The 21,143-nt window shown below is 41.9% G+C and overlaps 1 protein-coding gene across 8 annotated transcripts in view; it reads right to left on the reverse strand.

Moving 5' to 3' along the window:
* Nucleotides 1–21,143, reverse strand: part of ESR1 (estrogen receptor 1) — a 204,086-nt gene that overhangs the window by 163,159 nt on the left and 19,784 nt on the right. For 2 of the 8 annotated variants that reach the window (XM_083434997.1, XM_083434990.1), the window contains exon 2: nucleotides 7,350–7,415. The exons of the other annotated variants lie outside the window; for them this stretch is intronic. The gene's annotated coding sequence lies outside the window, so the exon portion shown is untranslated. The remainder of the gene's footprint in view (nucleotides 1–7,349; nucleotides 7,416–21,143) is intronic. 8 annotated transcript variants of the gene reach the window in all.

Consider the following 21,143-nt stretch of genomic DNA (forward strand, 5'->3'; position numbering starts at 1 on the left):
TATTCTATTTCCAATTTATTTGTTGATGATGATGATGATGATGATAGCTATTCATCTTTTATCTTTTCTGGCCCTTTTACCTCAGAGGAGGAATGTAATGCCTACTCTACTGAACTCATTTGTAAACTGACCACCTTTGCCCATCACACATAGCGTGGGGGGCAGGCAAGTTAGGAGAGGCTGTGGCACTGAGCTCTACCAGAACGTGGCCCAAGGCCTACGATGGGTCTGAGCCCACTGTTTGAGAAACACTGGTACAGATTGAGTCTCGTATGTTCAGATGAATCCACCCATTTGTTTCATATAGATGTTAAACATCATGGGGGGAAAGATGGGACCCAGAAATAGAATCTTCAAGGGGTTAGTCTCCAATTAAAAGTGAACCACTACAAAGCAGTGCCGCCAATCCACAACTCAGAAAGCCTGCCCAACATGGTCAGCAGTATCAAAGGCCACTAAGAAGTCTAAGAAAATTAACAAGGTCACACTCTCCCTGCCTTTCCCTCAATACATGCCATTCTGCTGGTTGTTCAAGGCAGTTTCAGTTCCAAAACCTACTCCAAATTAAAAAGAATCTAGAAATCAGCTTTGTCCAAAAGTATATAGAGTTGCCCAACAACCACCCTTCAGCAACTACTATCAAGGAAGGTTAGGTACCGGTCTATTGCTAACTTCTTCTGGATCCAGGTTAGGTTTTTCATCAGAGGCCAAATCACTGTCTCCTTCAAAAGAAACTGGTCCCACTCTCATCTCCCGGATCCAACCAGACAATCTGTTTGTTAGAATGTGATGAACAATGATGGACAAGGTCAAGCATACAGATGGTTGGCCAGATTTGCTTACAAACCTGGACCTCAGCAACTGAAAGTTGCCCCTACAAATTAGACTTTAAAAACCACAGAATTGCAACAACATAAAAAGTAAACTCAAGACCATCTCGGAGCAAGGTAAACAGGCAAGGCAACATACATGTCAACAGTTCATAGTCTCAGCCACAGCTACAATTGTGATATTCTGTTACTAGGTTATGTGAGCAAATTCAAAATTTTGCATTCCAGTTCTTACTTCCAGCAATTGATTCCTATTAAGTGCTAATTACCATGAGAGTTAGCATAACTCTCGTCTAAATGTCTCATCATTATCCAAACTTCTGCAACTTTATTTACAGCATACTGTAGCACCGTTATTACATTCGTCCTCAAAAACCCATGAGAGAAGCCAGTACTGTACCCCAGATTCTGGGGAAATGGATTGAGAAAGAAATAGACTTCCAACTGGACCTGTCTTAAGACAACGTACCAGATGTAGTAAAGAAATAAACTAAATAGACTGACACAAAGACTTGGGGCAGAATGATAGAGATAGAGAAAGGTGGTAGCGTCAGCCATCATTGCCTGTGGCATAACTTGTACCTTTTTCTAACTCTCTTTAATCTCTGGCCAAACCTATAAAACTACTCCAGAAGGAATTCAAAGGCGGTATACATATTTGTTGTGGGCTTCCATTGCCTTAGCTTCAGTGAGTCATGCAAGGAAACTAGAACAGTTTTGCAACATTTTTAGAAGATTTGTTTGTTTGTTTTTTTTGTTTTTTTTTTATAATTCTTTTTATTAAATTTTTCCACATCATTCACAACTAACAACAAGTCCAAAAGAAAATCACAAAAAACAAAGAAAAACAACGAACAAACAAACAAACAGAATAGTACACCATCAAAAGAGTACTTCCCTTCATCTCGGTCTGGGTTGTATAGCCATCCTTCTGTTTGTTAACATAAAGTGAAAAAAGCCAATATATAATCATAAAGGTGCTGCTGATATATATAGGCAATTATTACAAAGATATTTGCTTCCCACTGCGGGAGGCAGTGGAAGACAGGAGTGCCTGGCGTGCTCTGGTCCATGGGGTCACGAAGAGTCGGACACAACTAAACGACTAAACAACAACAACTTGCTTCCCACAAGCAATTCCCTGCTTAAAAACCATATTTACAAGAACAGAGACTGCTCCACATTAGGTGCTTTTCACTCACTTTTTACATGGCATCCACACAATGTCATCATGAAGTCATTGTCATCTTGGTTTTTTCCTTGTGGTTCTTTAAAAAAAAAATCCCCCTCAGGCGGCAGAAGTCTGACTCTGGTACTCTGGGGCAGGTACCATTTTAAGACAACCCCCTTTTTAATCAAGTGATCTTTTCGTTATTGCTAAAATGCTTTTCCAGCTATTTACATTTTAATGAAAGGGAGGTATAGTGCTATAACACAACCATGCTGGCTGTAAGTCAAGACCATCTTGGCTGTGAGTCCTTGAAGAGCTGTTACCTGCCTGGCAGACCTTTTTTCACCTGGCCTGGGGGGGGGGGTTTACAGAACAGACCCTTGGGCTGGGGTATTGTTTAGAGGGTTTCGCTGAGGTTGGGTTGTTGCTGTTATTGATATTAACTTTGTATCTTTATTTTATATCTTATTATGATTTATGTGGATATTGTTCCATTTGTTTACTTTTGATGTTTTATTGATGGTTTATGACTATTTTTGTTGTTTGTAATTATGTGGTTTTTTTACATGTCGTCAGCCTCCTTGAACATGGTTTTACCATGGAAAGGTGGCATACAAATAAATATATGTTTGCATGCATGCTATAACATAATTTTTACAGAAAAATGTTTAATAGAAATCTTTTTAACCAACATTAACCATGCTGCTAAAATGGTGGTAACTGGAAAGTTAATTTTCTTTTAAAATGAGCATTCTAGCACTATAGCACCATAATACAGAAAGTAACATTAAAGTATGGTGGTGTTGGTAGTGCCATAGTATTTTAGCAATGCTTAAGATGTGGTCACAAAATGTGGGTCATAAAAGAGCTATAGTCAAAGTGTACTGGACAGTGTTGTGAGCCACTCATCTGAAGCAGTCAGCAGGTGTGCCTTCTCTTCAGCACTAAAGCTAAGCTCTCCTGGGGCTCTATGCTTTTTTAAGGGGAAAAGAGGCTTTTCTTCAGGAGCAATTTACTCAGGTCTGAAGCAAGGCTCTTCTTTCTCCTTTATTATATAGAATCTGTATAGCTTTTCATAACCAGACATAGATTGAAGCTAGTGTTACTGTACAGTTAAGTGAGGAAATGAACTCATTTATCCGCCAAAAATAAATTGTACACAAATTCCACAGACAAAAACGGATATGAATGCTTTTACAGTGCACCTTACTTACAGTTTCATGTGCAACCACACTGGCAACTACACCACTAAGCATTTTTCCTAGCATCTCCATTTACAACGCTGAGGTATCACTGACAGCTGGCAGCTATGCTACTAAGTCTTCAACTTTTACTCTCACTTATACTTCAATAACAGGTTTCATCTGAAGATTTACACATTCCCTCATTATCTTCCTGCTTTCTAGATGATTTACGATTCTGTCAGAATGTAGCGGTTTTGTTACTGATCCCTAGGAACCTATTATTTCCCTTCAAAGCTTTATTAGTCTCACTCAGTGTTCTTCTGCTTTTCATCCCAGCAAAATCTATTTTAAATTAAGCTAACAAGACAATGAGTTAAATGATTCTCATGCAGACAACTGTGCTCAATGTGCAGTTGTTTGAAAATCAACTCCCCAACCCAGGTCGGGGGTGGAGCTAAAAGCATGGTCCTCCTTCAATCCATGCTCTACATGTGAGTGATGCATCAGGTTGCCCTGGTGTTATGGAAGAACATTTGAGCTAGGGAGGCTCCTCCCATCTACCTGAGCTTCAGGCTGTTGTGTAAGGCCCTCTGTTTGAAGATTTTTAGCTACTTAGTTGGACAGTATTGTGGAACCCTACTTGTTAACTTTGTATTATTGTTAATTTACTGGGTGACTTTGTAGTTGTTTTTGTGTTGTATACTGCTGTCAGCACTGGAAAAGGCAGGTGATGGAAAGAAAGGAAGGTAAATTGCTTGTTTGGAACTTGCATGGTACTTCAACATAGAATTAGTTTTAGTAAGATTAAAAATTTAAAGTTTATATCTGCTTTTTTCAGCAATCACGTCTGATTATTTCCTATATGAATATGTTCTTTCTTCTTTCAAAGCACACAAATATGAAACTATAAAGGCCCCTTTGTCTTTACTTGAGAATAAAAAAGGCTAAAAAGCCTAACTTACTTCATGCATGAATTTCACTCAGATTGAATAATGAAAATAATTATCTGTTTCAGAACAGATTCAGTTTTTGGTTTTTGCAAGTTACATGCCTGCTGGGTCTGGGTTACAGGCACTGCATGGGGGAATGGTTAAAATCAAGCTATTCTTACAGCACATATCTTGCTACCTGACTGCCTTTCATCACTTCAGAGGGAGCTAGAAAGTGGATTAAAAAGTCAGAGGCTTTATTGATCGAACTTATTAACATTTTAAAAAAACAACCCTCCTATTTGTATTCTAGGATATCAATATTATGGTTCTGACACATTACTGCTAACTCTGTTCCTTCTGCCTACGGATTTGCAAACTGTAAGTTCTTATTCTTATGACCACCTTTCATGCACTGGTATGACTTTGAAAGTCTGCTACTGAAGAAAGTATCACTCCTTCTCTTCTCATTATTCTTTCACTTATTTTGTTCTTATTTTATTATATGAAGGGAAAGCCAAACAGTTCTCCACCAAAAGAGAACAGAGCTGGGTTTCGAATTTGGTTGGTATTTGGGCAGAGTCATCCATCTAGTAATCTCCTTCTATGCTGGGCAGCCTATGAAGATGGTTCAAAAACTGTGGTTAGTGCACAATGCTGAAATGAACTTTAAGACTGGGAAAATGAGAAACTGAGAGAAACTGAAATCGATAGTCACCCATTCCCTACTCCTGTCCTAGCTCAACTATACTGGCTACCAATTTGAAGTCTAGCGCTCCTCAACACAGCATTTCAATGAGAACAAAACATCTTCCAAAAGCTATTTTAAAAATTCCTTGCTTATAAAAAATATCGAAATATCTGGGAATATGGTTACCAGCAGACTTAGTCAAGTTCATTTTAAAAAAAAAATCACAATAAGCTATACGCTAAAACACAATGTGATTTGGGGTTCTGGAGATCATTTCCAGTATCATGGATGCACATACTGGATGTTAGGTTGTTTTGCACAATGCTCTAGATGCTACGTTTAGGTAGAATAATGAAAATATTTTCAAACTTGAGATTATAATATTCTATATTATGTCAGCATCGCCCTTGAGCCAGTGCCACTAACTGGACTCATCCACTTTTGTTCCAACTGGGTAGCACTTCCAGAGACCACCTTCTGCACAGGAACAGGTCAAAGTGCTGTGGACTCACAGCTTAGAGTTGTGAGTACCGGATTCACTTCCACAAGAAGACAGTCGTCACACAGCAGAGTACAGCAGAGTACAGCAGAGTATATAAACAACTCGGAGAGCAGCTCTGTAGAATATTCTCTTTATTCTATAACTACAACTATTATACAACTATATACAGAGCTAAATAGGTCTAAGCATAAAGAATGCTGAACCGCACTGAGTGCCTGCAGCTGCTCTTAGCAGCAACCTTATCTAAACACACAATCTCTAACACTCAGTCTCTCTCTCTCTCTGACTGACTGACCGACTCACACACTGACTCTTTGATGTGGTGCTGGAGCAGAATAAGTAGAGAGCAGAACACGCCTCCTCCTCTCTGCAGAATCAGCAGACTCCTTAGGAGATTTTTGGATATGGGAGGGGTGAAATCTCATATTATACTGTATCAAAGTTTGTTATTCTCTATCTAATTTTTCATGAAGCTCTGTCTCTGTGTTCTGCTTGACATTTCTAAAGGCATTGACAGGGAGTGGTTCTTGGTGCATAATGCACTAAATCCTCTGACCACTGAGAAGCTCCCCCTGTCCCCACCCAATCCCCAGATAGGCTGCTCTGATTTCCCATGGCTGCTATTTACATATTTTAACATATGCACATTAACTGCATCCATAACATTACGTTTAGTTTGTACACGATACTTAGCCAGATGTATCAATGGTCTAACTCGGTACAAGGCAACTTCTTAGGTTCTTCTGAAGTTGTGATCCTGTATTGATGCACGGATTGTACACACACACACACACACACACACACATCACTTTAATTGTAATCACTTCTGGTAGAACTGCAATTCCCAGGGAGGAGGGAATTAACTACAGTTTAAATCTGTAAGATAATTATGGTCTATGGGTTTAAACTATAGTGCTATTTTTAATAAAAGAAACAGGTCAACTGAAAAACAATATTTTATGTGTTACTTTAAATACACAATGATTCAGTTAATTACTAGTAACATCTGCTAAATGTTACGTGATTAAGATGGCATTGACCTTAAATTATTAAATTGCCGCAAAGTTCTTTTTTAAAAAGTCACTCTCTTTATATGGCTAAAACTGGACCATATCTTATTACTATCTAAGAGTAGAAATCTGTGCAACTTGGAAAGCTTTCTGTTTTCACACAGAGATGCCAATCCAATATCACAGTTTCTGTCCTATTACCGGGGGGGGGGGGAGTTAACTACCACATATTACTCAGGGAAACAAACATAGCACTTCACAAAGGCTCGTTCTTAATACACTGGGGTATTTGTCATTAAAATATTTATAGAATATTTTAGTAAAAGACAACACCTCTAATCTGAAGATGTAGCCCTAATTCCAGATATGTTGTGTACATTCACTGTTTCCTGTACAGTATGCACATTTTATGTTCATCCTGGATACAAATGAATCTCATGAACATAAAAGTTATGTCATCCCAAATCCTGCTGGATTCATTTTCATTTTACTTATTTAATATTCTCTTAAGTGTGCTAACTATTTAATTCAGGTTAAAATCTTGAAACCACTTAAGATTAATAGTACTGCAATCCATGATAACAGCTTAAAAACTGCTGTTTTATGTGCAATTTGTCATGGCTAGAACATGTGACCTTTTTAATAATACTTTCGTTCCTTGCTCCTGAGTGGGTCAGAGAGAAAACTGGGGAGAGACCTGGCACACAAATCCTCACTGAATAGTAACTGTTGAATTACTGGACCAGTTTTAGAAAAATAAGGATGAAATCTGCATTTATGTGCAAGTTATTCAGCTTCTGACAGGCATTCCTTCAATTTGGTTGCTCTTTTGAAGGATCAGTCACACTGCAATATACCAAAGACACACCATAAATAAAAGTGACGTTACGAAAACACAGTTTGAAGAAACTTTTTAATTACTCCCCTGGGCACCATGAGTTGTGTTTAACATGCTGAAAATAAAAACAGCAGTAAACAAAAGTGATTCTGAGGAAGAGCAGAACGTGAAAAAGCCGAGTTATTTTGACTTACTTTTATTTCAGAAAGAAGTTTCCATTGCTTCTGTTGTTCTGTTATTGGCTGACAGGGTCACGGGACCTTGTGAACTAAAATAGAAAAGCCTCAGCAGAGGGAGACTGAAGCAGCAGAATGCCGAGGAGAGAAATGAACTTTAAAACATATAATACACATGAGCCTGTAAAGTCTGTAGAGAAAAGTTCAGTTTTCTTCCACTGAAGTAAGGGCATCCAGTGTTAAAACCTCTCAACCATCGAACTTGGGAAATTTGTTTTTTAAAGTCCTGTTAAATTTGAATTAAGGTTCCCCCCCCCCTCCTCTGCAAATTGTTGTTTGTGTATTAGGAACTTTTACAAGGCCTACTGAGCCAAATTGGGGCTCCAAAACAAGAATAGCCTAGAAGCAAACTCATTTCAGAATTATGTAGAGTCGGACATGACTCAACAACTAAACAACAACAAATGTTTCACCGTTTCCAAGAGTACCTGTTGCAATCCCACTTGCAGCGACCCCTTTCCCAGGAGCTAGTCCTAGTCTAGGAAGGTGAACAAATGAGACAAGAACAATGTTCTGGGATTTGAAATTGGGCACAATTCCAGATATTTCAGATATATGTAGGATTTGGTTTAGGCATTGGGTATGTATCCCTCCCAGCATCCTGGTGGAAGGCTGAGGCATGAAAGGTTGATCATGGGATTAATGGGTCCATCACAAGATGCAGGTCTACATGGATGGCCCTCCCACGCCGCTGAAGGAAGAATTCCACCCCAGTGCCTACGTCAGCTAAAGTTGTGACCATTGCTATGTGGAGGACAAAGCCTGCAAATAGGGCGTATCTATTTGCAGGCAAATTTCGTCCCAGCTCTGGATACGGCAACCATTAAAGAACCAGAGCAAGGCCATTAATCACATAACTTAGAAGAAGAAACATTAATATACAACAAGTCCCAAAGCGTGAAAGGGAGGGAGGGATGGGGAGATGTGCTCTTCGGCTGACCGCAGTCCCAAAGTCAGGGCAGCCAGTCTTTTAAATCCAGAGGGTGGACTGTGGTGAAGCCTGCTCCACACTGGTTCACTCCTGAGCCCTGCCCCACCATGGATTGGCATGATTGGCTGGAATTCAAAACTGGGACTGGCAGGAACTCCCGCCCTACTCCAAGGCCAGCACGGGGATTTCCCAACTGCCAGTTGTCCAGCCCAGCATTGCTCCCAGGGGTTAGGTCGCAACAGGCCACAACTGCCACCTACCCCAGGACTGGGTAAGCGGCCATTATTAAAACTTTGCTTTGACAATTTTATGTCAATCATTAGGTCCTTCATTGAAAAAAATATTTATTTCTTGGTTAAAAGCTTTCATGGCTCAGTCAATGGGGTTTTTTTTACTAAATGACAAGACAGCTGTATCTTTGTCTACTCTTTTAATAGTTAATTGTTTTATATTGAGATCATTTACAAAGCTATTGCACATGCCTGCCTTGCCTTTGTATTATTTAATTCAAAGGATTGCTGCAGATTAAAACATGAGAACAGACATGAGGTAAAACTGAAAGGATCCCAACCTACACATTACTCTGACATTCAATCAAGTTAAATTCAGGTAGCTACCAAGTTAGAGACACCATTAATTTCAAGGTTATTTCTGAATCATAGAACTCAGAAAAATCATCTTCTTCCCAGTGAACTTTTGGAGATTCTGCAAAATATATTAACATCATGAAGGTGGATTAATGCACTTTTCTCAAGAAAAGGTTTGGGCATCCTAATTTATATCTTACCCCAGTGATTATTCAAGTTTCTTCTGAACAAACCTGCTGCATCCTCACATTTATGAAACATAATTAAAGGGTGTTTTATTAATGTCCTTTGATACAAGTCAAATGGCAAGCTAACACCATAACAGAAGTTTTTGGAAGGATGTTCATAATCTCAACCTGTATCATGTTAAGCTTATTTTTGTGATCCATAGATCCTGTAAAAATTGTGTGCCCAGTACCATCAATAATTGCCTTTCAATCTCTTAAATGCAGTCCAAAACATACTTATTAGTAAGTCCCACTGGACACAGTACAAAGGAGTTTCAGGAGTTTCAGTTTCAGGAGGATAGCACTCAGTGGGATATATGCAGAGGGAAGGAGGTGCTCTTGTGCAGTGGAGCTTTCCATTTGATTTCATAACCGATGGACAGAATTAAAATATGCAAAATTACTCCAGGTGCCTTTACCACTCAGGCACTATGTTGCATGAATTCAAGCCAGATTATTATGTTACTGCAGTAACATGAGGGCTGCCAGTCCCATGCCACTCTCAGAGAATAATCATTTCACCCATATCTCACGACATTAAAAAGGTTGTGTGAACTGGCCTTAGTGTTATTCTCACTGAAGCATCTATTTGGCCCCATTTTCTGCTTGTACCAGCCAAAAATGCTTTGGCATTTCCTCCTTGTGATATGCAATGTTACTTGTCTGCCAAGGAACCATTCACAATAGGATCTTGTCACACTTAAGCTAGATAACTGGCCACACTCAATTCAAAAGGAAGCTTTCTTCAATTTCATTAAAGACATTACTTTTATTTTCATTTAGGATGAGAATAGGGAATTCTAAATCTATCCCCAAACAGTAGAACAAGATTGACTAGCTGTTCCATGTTCACTTACCACACATACATATTGAAACATATCAGCTCTCTTTAATGATAGGATATAATTATTTCCACATTGTTGTGAATAACAAATCCCCATTACTGAGTATTTTTGTTTAAAAGGCAGTAAAATCTCTTGGTAACACAACAAATTTTCTGCTGATCATTCTTTCATTTTTACTATATGACAGTAGCCAAGAGCAATATCCTCAGCCTATTAGATACTATCAATAGCAATGGATTCAAAGACAAGTGTGTTGTGAAACAGAATGGGCATTAAATACAGATCTGGAGAGTTATCTAGTTTAATTTTGCATATTAGTTATCTGAACATTGATCTACACTATACAGTCGTACCTCAGAAGTTGAATAGAATTTGTTGCAGAAGTCTGTTCGACTTCCAAAATGTTCAGAAACCAAGGCGCGGCTTCCAATTGGTTTTTGATTGCGCAGGCACAGCGGAAACAATAGCGAAAGCTGTGCCAGACGTTCGGGTTCCAAAAAATTGTTCAAAAACCAGAACACTCACTTCCGGTTTTTTGATCGTTTGGGAGCCGGAACATTTGATTCCCAAGGCGTTCAGGAGCCAAGGTACAACTGTAGATACAATGGGCACAATTCAGCCAAAGTTTAAGAAGGTAGGGCTACTCTCAATATTCACAAGTAGTGGATATGCAATGGCGGGGTGGGGTAGGTTGGGAGAATTACCCTCGTCTGTAGCCTCCCTCGAGGATATTTCAGAATCAGAGGGTGCTGGCCGGCTGACCCTCTGGTCAGGTGGTGGTGTTGCTAAATGAGAGGTCTGCCAAGAAGAAAACATCCACCATTCATTTGACAGTGGCTGGGGGGCCAATTTGGCATGTACAACTGAAACATGGGTAGATGGCCTGAGCAAAACCAGCTGTGTCCACTTGGGTTCTTGATGCAGCACTAGCCAAGCTCAGAGGGACAGAGTGAGGGGGTGGGTTGTTATCCGTAAAGAAATCATACTGAGACTGGGTTTGAAGGATTTTTGTGGTGTTGGGCCAAAGAGACAGAACAGGGGTGCTATTAGTGTACAATTACCTTACTGTGATACAGTCTCTCTAACCAAGCTGGTGGAATTAAGTCTCAAATGTAGTTTTAGAGAACCCCTTCACCACAAGCTATGTCAGCCTCTTCTATAAACTGTTTCATTGCTATGCAGGATGGAGGATGTGATCACGGTTCCTCATTCCCACCTTTACTTTATTTATTATTGTCAGGGCTGGCTCCGGGTCCCAGCTCACCAAGGACCAACGCTAGCCGATAGTACAGTATCAAAGTCTTTATTGAAGAATAGTCTCCATTTACAAGTCTCAGCGTCCCAGCCCTACGTCTGGACTCTAGACCGGCGAAGCTCTGTCTGGATCTCCACCCCCCGTGCACCAGTTCAAGACTCTAATCTTACTCCACCTCTTCCTTCTCTCTCTCTTCCTCTGGGTCTTACTATCCCCCGGGGTCTCATTCCTCCTGGACTCTTCCGATGCGGAGCTAGACCCCTCTGACTCCTCCCCCTCTCTTCGGCGGGCTTTAGGACCTGGCTCCTTACCCGGGCTGCCCACCTTGCCGCCCTCCTGTACATTTGAACTTGGCGCGCGCGCGCGTTTTACTTTCCGAATGACCGTTTCCTCGCTCCCTGACGAGGGTGTGGCCACTCCTGCCTCACGTTCTCCCTCTGCCTGCGCGCTCCCTGATCCCGATGCCTTGGACTCCTCCCCCCTACTGCACTCTGGGGGGGACGCTGGTCCGGATTTCCAGCTGCTACTCTCTGAGTCCCCTTCTTCCCGAGGTGTCCCCCTGGGCACTCCCCTTGCCCTGACCATGGGGGCCCCTTTCTGTGAATCCTCCGAGTCACTGGAGAGACTCAGAGATCTTGGACTACTGTCGCCGCTGACATTTCCTTCCGACTCCTCCCCCTCGCTCTCTGTTTCTTCCCTCTCCAGTGACTCTGCTCCTGAACCCCTGACATCCATCCCCCCCTCGAAGCCCCCCCTTCCCCCCTCCCCTTCCTCCGGCGGGGGTGCTGGGTGCTCCGTCGCTGTGGGGGTGAATGGTGGATACAGTTCGTCCCCCGTGGCGTGCATCCAGTTAGAGAAATCCGGCTCGTCCTCCATGTCTTCGCCGACCTCGTTCTCCTCTGCTTCCATCTCCGTGCCGCCATGCTCGAACCCAACGTCCTCCCCCATCACGTCCATGTCCCTCTCACCCTCGTTCCCCTCTGGGTCCGTTGCCTGCCAAGGGCCCCTCAGCCACCTCTCCTCTCCTCGATTGTCCCACCAAAACGAGCGGTCTGAGGCAAACCCCGAGGGCGAGCCCTCCGGTGAACGTGTGTCTAATGGTGGTTCTTCGTCCGAGGTAAATCCCTGGAACGTGCTGGTAGAAAGCGTGGGTGTGAAAAGCCAGTCGTCGAAATACTCGGCTGGCATGGGCCTGTGTGGGAACAAGGCATGAAACTCCTCTTTGAGGAGAGGCTTTAGGACCTGGCTCCTTACCCGGGCTGCCCACCTTGCCGCCCTCCTGTACATTTGAACTTGGCGCGCGCGCGCGTTTTACTTTCCGAATGACCGTTTCCTCGCTCCCTGACGAGGGTGTGGCCACTCCTGCCTCACGTTCTCCCTCTGCCTGCGCGCTCCCTGATCCCGATGCCTTGGACTCCTCCCCCCTACTGCACTCTGGGGGGGACGCTGGTCCGGATTTCCAGCTGCTACTCTCTGAGTCCCCTTCTTCCCGAGGTGTCCCCCTGGGCACTCCCCTTGCCCTGACCATGGGGGCCCCTTTCTGTGAATCCTCCGAGTCACTGGAGAGACTCAGAGATCTTGGACTACTGTCGCCGCTGACATTTCCTTCCGACTCCTCCCCCTCGCTCTCTGTTTCTTCCCTCTCCAGTGACTCTGCTCCTGAACCCCTGACAATTATGATTTCCCACACTTTCTATTTTTGTTGCAAATGTATGTTTTAAAAGGATATTAAAAGCCATACGGGAACAGACCAAAGGCTTATCTAACCCAGCATCTTGTTATTCAAATGGCGAACCAAGTCATGAAGTAGAGATCCATTTTGGCTGAGCAGTGGCAGGCCAGAATAATAGTCTTATTCGATGTAAATCAATACTTGTCTGAGAGAAGACTTATTTATATTTGCCCCTGTAAGATGAGGGCATAATTATTTTACTTGCAAATTGTGGGCTTTGTTGAATGATAGCTTGATTCTATATGCAGTCATGGAGAAATTCTTAGGTAAGATTTCACCCTAATTTACCCACCTTATACATGTATAACATAGAACAAAAAAGAACATTTAATTAAGTATAAAGTACATCTGCAGTTCTCATAATTAAAGCTTTGCTAGGGCAAAACTCTCAAGAGAAAGCATGTACAACAAAATCTCCTTGATTTTATCTCTCCTTTGCTGGCAACAATAATCTTTCTGCAGTTAAATGCTTTTAAGTTGTGAAGCTTGAGCAACTGTATACACTAAGAGGTCTACTTGTTAACAGCAGTTTTCTGTACAAAAAAAACCACCAAAACACTATTCAATTGCTTAATCCATGGCTATTTTTCCATGCAAAATTTCTTAGGGTTGAAATGATGAGTCTGAAAAGTCACTATTTCAGTCTCATGCAATTTTCACAGGTGAGCTGGACCTTTGAGTTAAATACCACCCATAACAGTTTAATGGAATAATACCAGCTGTATGTTACTGAGGCCAAGTTTACAATGCGAGGCCAGAGAGCAAGATCAGACTAGAGTGCTGAGCATGTCTTTCCTCCAAAACTCCATACTATTGCCTCCTCTTCTTTGTTTGCTTCTTGAGTTTATGTTATATGTGTGCTAGTTTGGCCATGGTTAGAATTATTAACTAATTAACCGAAATGGAAGAAAAGTGTGTCTGTATGTGTGTGTATCTCATATTTTCCACATCGCCATGTTATAAGTTCATATTTTGCTGAGCTATTGCAGTATTACATGTGTATATTTTGATCATGAGTATATTCAGTAAAAAAAACCAAAACATTTTAAGACATGCAATTTCCAAAAATCCACGAGACTAGAACATTTGTATGTGAAACACCCGTCTACCAAGGAGGCTTGCTGAGACACGTCCCCTGTCAACTTATACTAGATAGCCATTGGTAGGTGACTGCCTCAAAGCCTTAGCTACCGCCCATTTGCATTATGGAGATAGTGGTGGCCTGCTGTGCAACAGGGTTGCAAGCAATTGCTGAGATTATGGGAAGCACTTCTCATAATGTGCTTTGAGCACTCTCTGTATAGATAGAAATAATAAATGAAGGGCTATATGAATACGATGTACTATCATCAGTATCACACAGGCTTAGTTCAATGGTGCTTTAAGTATGACAGAACAACATGGAAGCAGCTTTTATGTTGGTTACAATGTTGCTTTTTCAAAGTTCGCAATCATGTAGGCAGAACCAACTACCTGTGTATTTATTATGAAATCATCACTGGGATGGAATCATGATTTTGTGGTAAGGATCACAAAAGGGTACCTAGAACTACACCTCTTTATGATCATAATAGTTTTTAGCATTCATATACAGTAGTGCTTTTTTAAAAATTCAGTGCTTCACACACATTATACTGGGCAACAGCTGAAATGGAGTAATTTCTCTCTTGATTTAATCTCTCCAATAGTAAGTTCAAGACGAAGTGAAGTCGTCTTCATCTGCATCTTTCTTTTTTAAAAAATTGGTGCATTCTCCCTCTGATATCAGTTACATTTGCAAAAATCATTCTGATGTATTTTATTATCGTGTGTGTTGCCTCTGGAGGCAGGTCATGGTGCAATACCAAAAGAGAATTCCTTTTCAGTGGTGTTCCCCATACTCTAGAACTCCATCACTCTAGAACATCCACATGAGAACTTGGAGGTCAGTTAAAAGTTGGCATCAATGATCTGAGAATGCCTGTGCAAAAAGATAGGTTATTGAAACAAGCCACCATGCGTGCCTGTCACATTGCACAGGGAAGTTCATTCCACAAAGTGCATGCTACCATGTTCTTGCAGGATGGATTTCTGCAGATCACAACACTGTCAGCAAAGCATCATCTGATGACTGTAGTGATCTCACAGGTCTATTTGGGAGGAGACACATTTTCTTGGTTGTCTGCTTTTCAAATATGTAGTTTTAGGGATATAGACTGGGATGGTTTGTGGCAGCAACAGCATCTCTAGAGAAAGGAAGGGAACCAAGAGTTGGCCAAGGGAAAGAGGCAAACAAGGTAGTAAATGAACTGGTTGTTGCCTTTGTACTTCCACATGACATTCCAGGCTCAACACTGCCAGAAAGATATTGACATGCTGGATGAAGTTCAAAAACAATAAACACAAAAACAACAAGTGAGTTGACCGATGGAATAAGAGTAAAAGGAGCCACAGAAGCACAGTCTGATTAAGAGGTGACTAATAGTCAACTCACAATCTACAAATCGCAAAAACGAAGATTGTTGCAAAGAATAAGATGAGTTAGTCAATGTTAAAATGAACCAGTCAATGTTATCTAGAAACAATAGTATGATAATGTACTGGGCATAAAGGAAAGTTTCCAGTTGCTTAAGACCTTTGATAAGGCAATGGACAAAAAATTGTTGATTTGTTTGTTTAAATGTTAGGGTTCATTATTGTTATTGTTCATTATTGTGTGTACCACTTTAAAAGCCAGGATGCATATCCTGACCTAGTTTTTACAGCTGTGTAGCAGGTGCTGATAAGTCACTGTAATTAGCTGATAAAGGTAAAGGGACCCCTGACCATTAGGTCCAGTCCCGGACGACTCTGGGGTTGTGGCACTCATCTCGCTTTATTGGCCGAGGGAGCCAGCATACAGCTTCCAGGTCATGTGGCGAACCAGAGCAGCATACAGATGTTGAATGGTCTCTTTAAATTTGAAGGTTCATTATTGTTCCACAAGATGTGTATTTCTTTAAGGGCCACAGCAAATAACATGACTAGGTTTTACAGCTCTGAAGCAGTACAGCAAGTGCTGTTAAGTTGTGATGATTAAGCTGTTGGGTATAGTATATAAAGAGCAGCACCTAGCTCTCTCAGTACCCTGTTGGATGGGTTGGTGGTTAGGTCATGCTTATTGATATATTATAATTAATGTAAAATGAGTTTTTGTTTTTGTTATTAAAACCTAGCAAAAGTTACTTCTGCATTCCTTGTAATGTGTGGTCTCCCCAGCACGCCTTCTGCAGCACAACTAATCTGCAAAACAGCCAACAATGGAAACGCCGTTTACCTTCCCACCAGAGCGGTACCTATTTATCTACTTGCACTTTGATGTGCTTTCGAGCTGCTAGGTTAGCAGGAGAAGGGACCAAGCAACGGGAGCTGATAAGTTGCTGTAATTAGCTGTGTCAGCAATTGTGAATGGTATATAATGTGCTGTATGTACCTTACTCTGCCTCCCTGGTGCATGGATGGGTGATGATTATAAACACTATGTAAGATGTATGTTAGAGGAGTTTTGTTATTAAGCCATGCAAATATATTTTTGCGTCTCTTCAGCGTTTCCATCTGTGTGGTCTACTCTGCACGCACTCTGTGGCATGTTTCAAATGCCCAATAAAAAGAACAAAATATTAAGTTGGAAAAGCAATCCACCATTTACCTGGAAATGAACTGTGTAATTTCATAGTTGTTGGTCCATCTGATTCTATTTACCATGCAACATTGATTTTTTTCTTTAAAAATTGTACCCTTCAGGCTTTTGTGTTACCAGTACCAGTCAAAACTGAATTAGGTCTTCAGCCCTGAATCAGTTAGGGTGGAGAAACTGATGAACACCGACTGAAGTCAAAGGCACTTATTCAGTTTCAATTCAATGACTAGCCTCATTATGTTGTAGATGGTGTAAAATTGTTTCTGTTCTGCATCATCTGCCCCATAAGGATATAGTTCTGGGAACTGCTAGTTCCGTTTGCACAAAACCCCATGCTTATTAGTGTTCCAACACTGGGTTTCACTGTAGGAAACTAAGTATTTTATTAAAGGGATATTCCTCAGTGGTGTTTTGTGCAATGTGTGGGTCTGTTCCTGATGAAGGGCTGCATAAGATCTGCTGATCAGAAAGAAGTCTTTTCCAAGAGTCTGGGCAGAGTCCTTCAACCACTAGCACATCTACTCCTGGATAAGCCCACCAGCCTGTCTTTTTAGAAGACTAGTTAGCGTGCTAATTCACAAATAATTTCTTAATGCTCTTTGTAACCACAAAATTCCACATCTGCAAAGCACATCATAAGACTATTTTGGAATAGTTTGTCCTTGCTTCCAGAAAGGAATGGGATGGTGTAAAGTCACTTAAATCACATTTTCCTTCATTATGGATTCATCTCACATGGCAGAGGGTTATTAATAAACATCTCAGTATAGCTTTAGAATTGAGTTCAACCATCTAAATATGAAAGGTACACTGCTGAAGAGAGAAATTAGGCTGTACCTGAACCAGCTGCACTAGTACCTTCATTGGTGGTATATATCTCTAATAAGAGTTCCTCCTGTCTAGGTTGTTATTAAGAGACTACTGGTTTAAAATACGAGTACATGCCTTATCTGGAGCCAAACCAGCAATCCATCTACAGCCCAGTACTGGGAGTGTGGTGGGAAAATAACTTTCCTGGATCTCAAGGTCCCTTAGATGACCTTTAGGAGACAAATTAGTGCTCACTTGCATTCAGATCACATGCTCTGCCACTGAGTTATGGGTCTTTTTCATCCTTATCTTCCTTATGTCTTACTCCCCAAACCTTGACTGAAAATTCTCTCTCAAAGATTTATGCTGACTCTTTCTATGAGTAAATTGCTCACAGTAGTAGATTTTGATATATCTGGTGGGATAAAAGGAGATCTTCATTACAATGTCCCAAACTCTTCCATTTATAGTTTGCAGATGAAGTCTGTATTTTTATCATCTGCAATTGCATTTTAAGAAGCTCTTGAACTCTTTACTACCTCTGTGTTGACTCAGCTAAAGAAGATGTATATTCCAACTGGGTCTGAACTTTCCAGGGCTTAAATCACAGATTTCTCCTTCTGGAGGATACATACTGAATCTCAGTGTCCTGAGGATCAGGGTTCATCCATTGTATACACCACCCAAGAATATATTTGCCAAGAATGATTTGCTCATTGCTGGCTTGAAAATCTTTGAGATTTGCCCTTATTAAGAAAACAGAGCTTCCTTCTCCTGCCAGATTAAGAAAATATAAAATGGAATGTTATTTGCCAAATGAGGTTTCTATATATGATTTATATTATAATTAACTTTTCTGTATCTTTTTCCATAAAGTTCTCTCATTTTCTGTTATGCCATTTCACTGAATGCTTGTAACTACAAAGTGTACATGTTTAATTTATTACCAAGAAAACCTTCAATACTGGTGGTTTTGAGTCAGGAAAAGGAATTCAGAACATTTACTAATCAAAAATTACTTTCTTCATACATGTTTAGTCCAGTGATAGAGAACCTGTGACCTTCCATGCTCTCTGTCTGGTCTTCAGGACTGTCCTCAAGTCACACACCCCTCCTCAGCCACATCCCCTCTCTCCAGCCCACAACTCTCACTGTTCCTGCTTTACATTTTGCTTGAGTGTTGCCTGGCTGGAATGTTGAACTTGCTTGCCTAGAGGGGTATAGAGGAGGGTGTATAAAACTAGCTTATTATGCAGGTATTTTATCTGACTTTGTTGCTCCACCTCCTTGTACCTCTGGCCCTGCCCACCACTGGCATGTGGCTTCTAGTAGACTGCCTAGAATGGAATGTGGCCCCAGCTCCAAAAAGGGTTCCCCTACCACTGCTTTAGTTCCACTGAACCACATGTAGCCAACATCAGAATTGTGGCTTATATTTATACATTAGTGGTTGTTAAGTCATTTCTTTGAACTGGGAAAATCATTTACTATGGGGATGATTTTGCCCTTAGCGTGCAAGGCAGGCTCACAGCTGTTTGGAGCAGGCGCTGAGTGTGGGAAGTCATATTTCCTGAGCAGCTTGTGAAGCCTAGCATCTTCCTCACTGAAACCTGTGCTCTTGCTCATCTCTCCATGCCCACCAATTTGCCCTGACCATCTGCTGTAATTTAAACTGGACCAGGGAGGTCTTTGCTCATGTCAGATTTCAATTAACGGGCACAGTTAAGAAGGCCTCCCCCCATAGCAGGCACTGTGATTCTTCAACGGTATGACTTCACCACTGGAGCCACACTCCACTGTCTCTTGATGCCAACAACTCCATATTTCTGTGGCACTGAATCAGAACTGTGCCCAATATGAGCAGCAGCAAGAGAAAATGCGCCCAAATTCCTTTTGCATTAAACAGGAGAATTGGCAATGCCGACAGTGTAATGGACTTCCCACAAGTTCAGAAGCAACAGCAATACCACATCAGCAAAGGGCAAACCACAAAGATACAGCAAGCCTATCCTGGCTCCCACCCAACACACACACACACACACACACACACAGGCTCTTACTTGTAAATAAGGAAGAGATCTTTATTCGGACAAGTAATGGTACAGGCTCAACAGCAGACACTGTACTCTGGAGTCACTTCAGGACTTCACGAGCAAGACAAGAAATACAGAACTGTACGGAAGTGACAAAGATGATCCAACAGCTTCCTCACCCTTCCCACCAGCTTTTGGGGATGAGGCATAGCATGCTTGCTCATGAGACTCTTGCCTCACAGGAATGCTAAGCTTGCAAACATGTGCTCTGTCAGAGCTGGTAGGTCTGCTCCCATCTGAAAGGACCGTGCCTGGTTCTGTGCGCCAAGACCGCGCCCTCCTGTTCAGACTCCTGTTCAATCACTACCACCTCCTGTTCAGACGTAAAATCCGTGTATAAGACGATGCTTTTTGCTATTAAAAAATTAGGCAAAAATTGGGTGCCGTCTTATACATGGATACAAAGCGGGGATGTGTGATTTATGGCAGAAGCAAGCAAGAGATTGGCAGCGGCAATTGGGCGGGTGATTGGTGGCTGTGGCAAGGTTGCTGGCGATTGCTGTGGCTGCGGAATTGGGCAGGCGATTGGCGGCTGTGATGAGACAGGCAGGTGATGGCAGGCGATTGTTGGCTGCGGCGAGGTGTGCGATCAGCAGTGGCTGTGCCAAGCGATCAGCAGTGGCGGGCAGGCGAGTGAGCGATTGGCGGAAGTGACCTCCCCCAGCCCACCCCCCAAAAGCTAAACAACTTAATTTCTTAATTTTGGGTTTTAAAAAATACATGGGGGCGTCTTATACACGGAAAAATACGGTAATATACCCAAAAAATACCAGGCTTGACTAGCTCCAATGAACACATGTGATATGCACATGGATGCTGCAGAGAACTTCTGCAACAAATGCAGCCTTCCTGCTATGGGTTGAGTCTTGTGGCCATGACTCTGTTTCTAAATCAGACTGAGAGAAATTTGCTAACCTTCAAACTACAGGTAAGCTCTTGTGTTTTTTGTGGAACTACATCACTTCAGACTATACTGGGGTAAAGTATGTTTTTTAATAAGGTAAAGGGACCCCTGATCATTAGGTCCAGTTGTGACCAACTCTGGGGTTGCGGCGCTCATCTCGCTTTATTGGCCAAGGGAGCCGGCGTACAGCTTCCGGGTCATGTGGCCAGCATGACTAAGCCGCTTCTGGCAAACCAGAGCAGCGCACGGAAACGCTGTTTACCTTCCCACTGGAGCAGTACCTATTTATCTACTTGCACTTTGACATGTTTTCGAACTGCTAGGTTGGCAGGAGCAGGGACCGAGCAACGGGAGCTCACCCCGTCATGGGGATTCGAACCGCCGACCTTCCGATCAGCAAGTCCTAGGCTCTGTGGTTTAACCCACAGCGCCACCTGTGTCCCTATGTTTTTAACAGGAATCATTTTTAAAATGCCCTTTAAATAGAAGAAATGGTGCTACAGTCTTTACCCACAAACTAGATTTCTTTGTGCAAGAAATGAAATCCAGGAAGCATTTAAACACATGATCTACCGCCAGCAATCTAAAGGAGTACAGCTCTGTGCAGTTCTGCTGTGCATGTAGGCAAGCTTTTCAATAAAAGCTGCTCAGCTGTGTCTCCAGGTCATGGGCTGGTGGGGGATGAAGCAACATCTCAATTCTTGTTTTCA

This window comes from Podarcis tiliguerta, assembly GCF_965153285.1.
Source record: "Podarcis tiliguerta genome assembly, chromosome: 3".
Taxonomy (NCBI): Eukaryota; Metazoa; Chordata; class Lepidosauria; order Squamata; family Lacertidae; genus Podarcis; species Podarcis tiliguerta.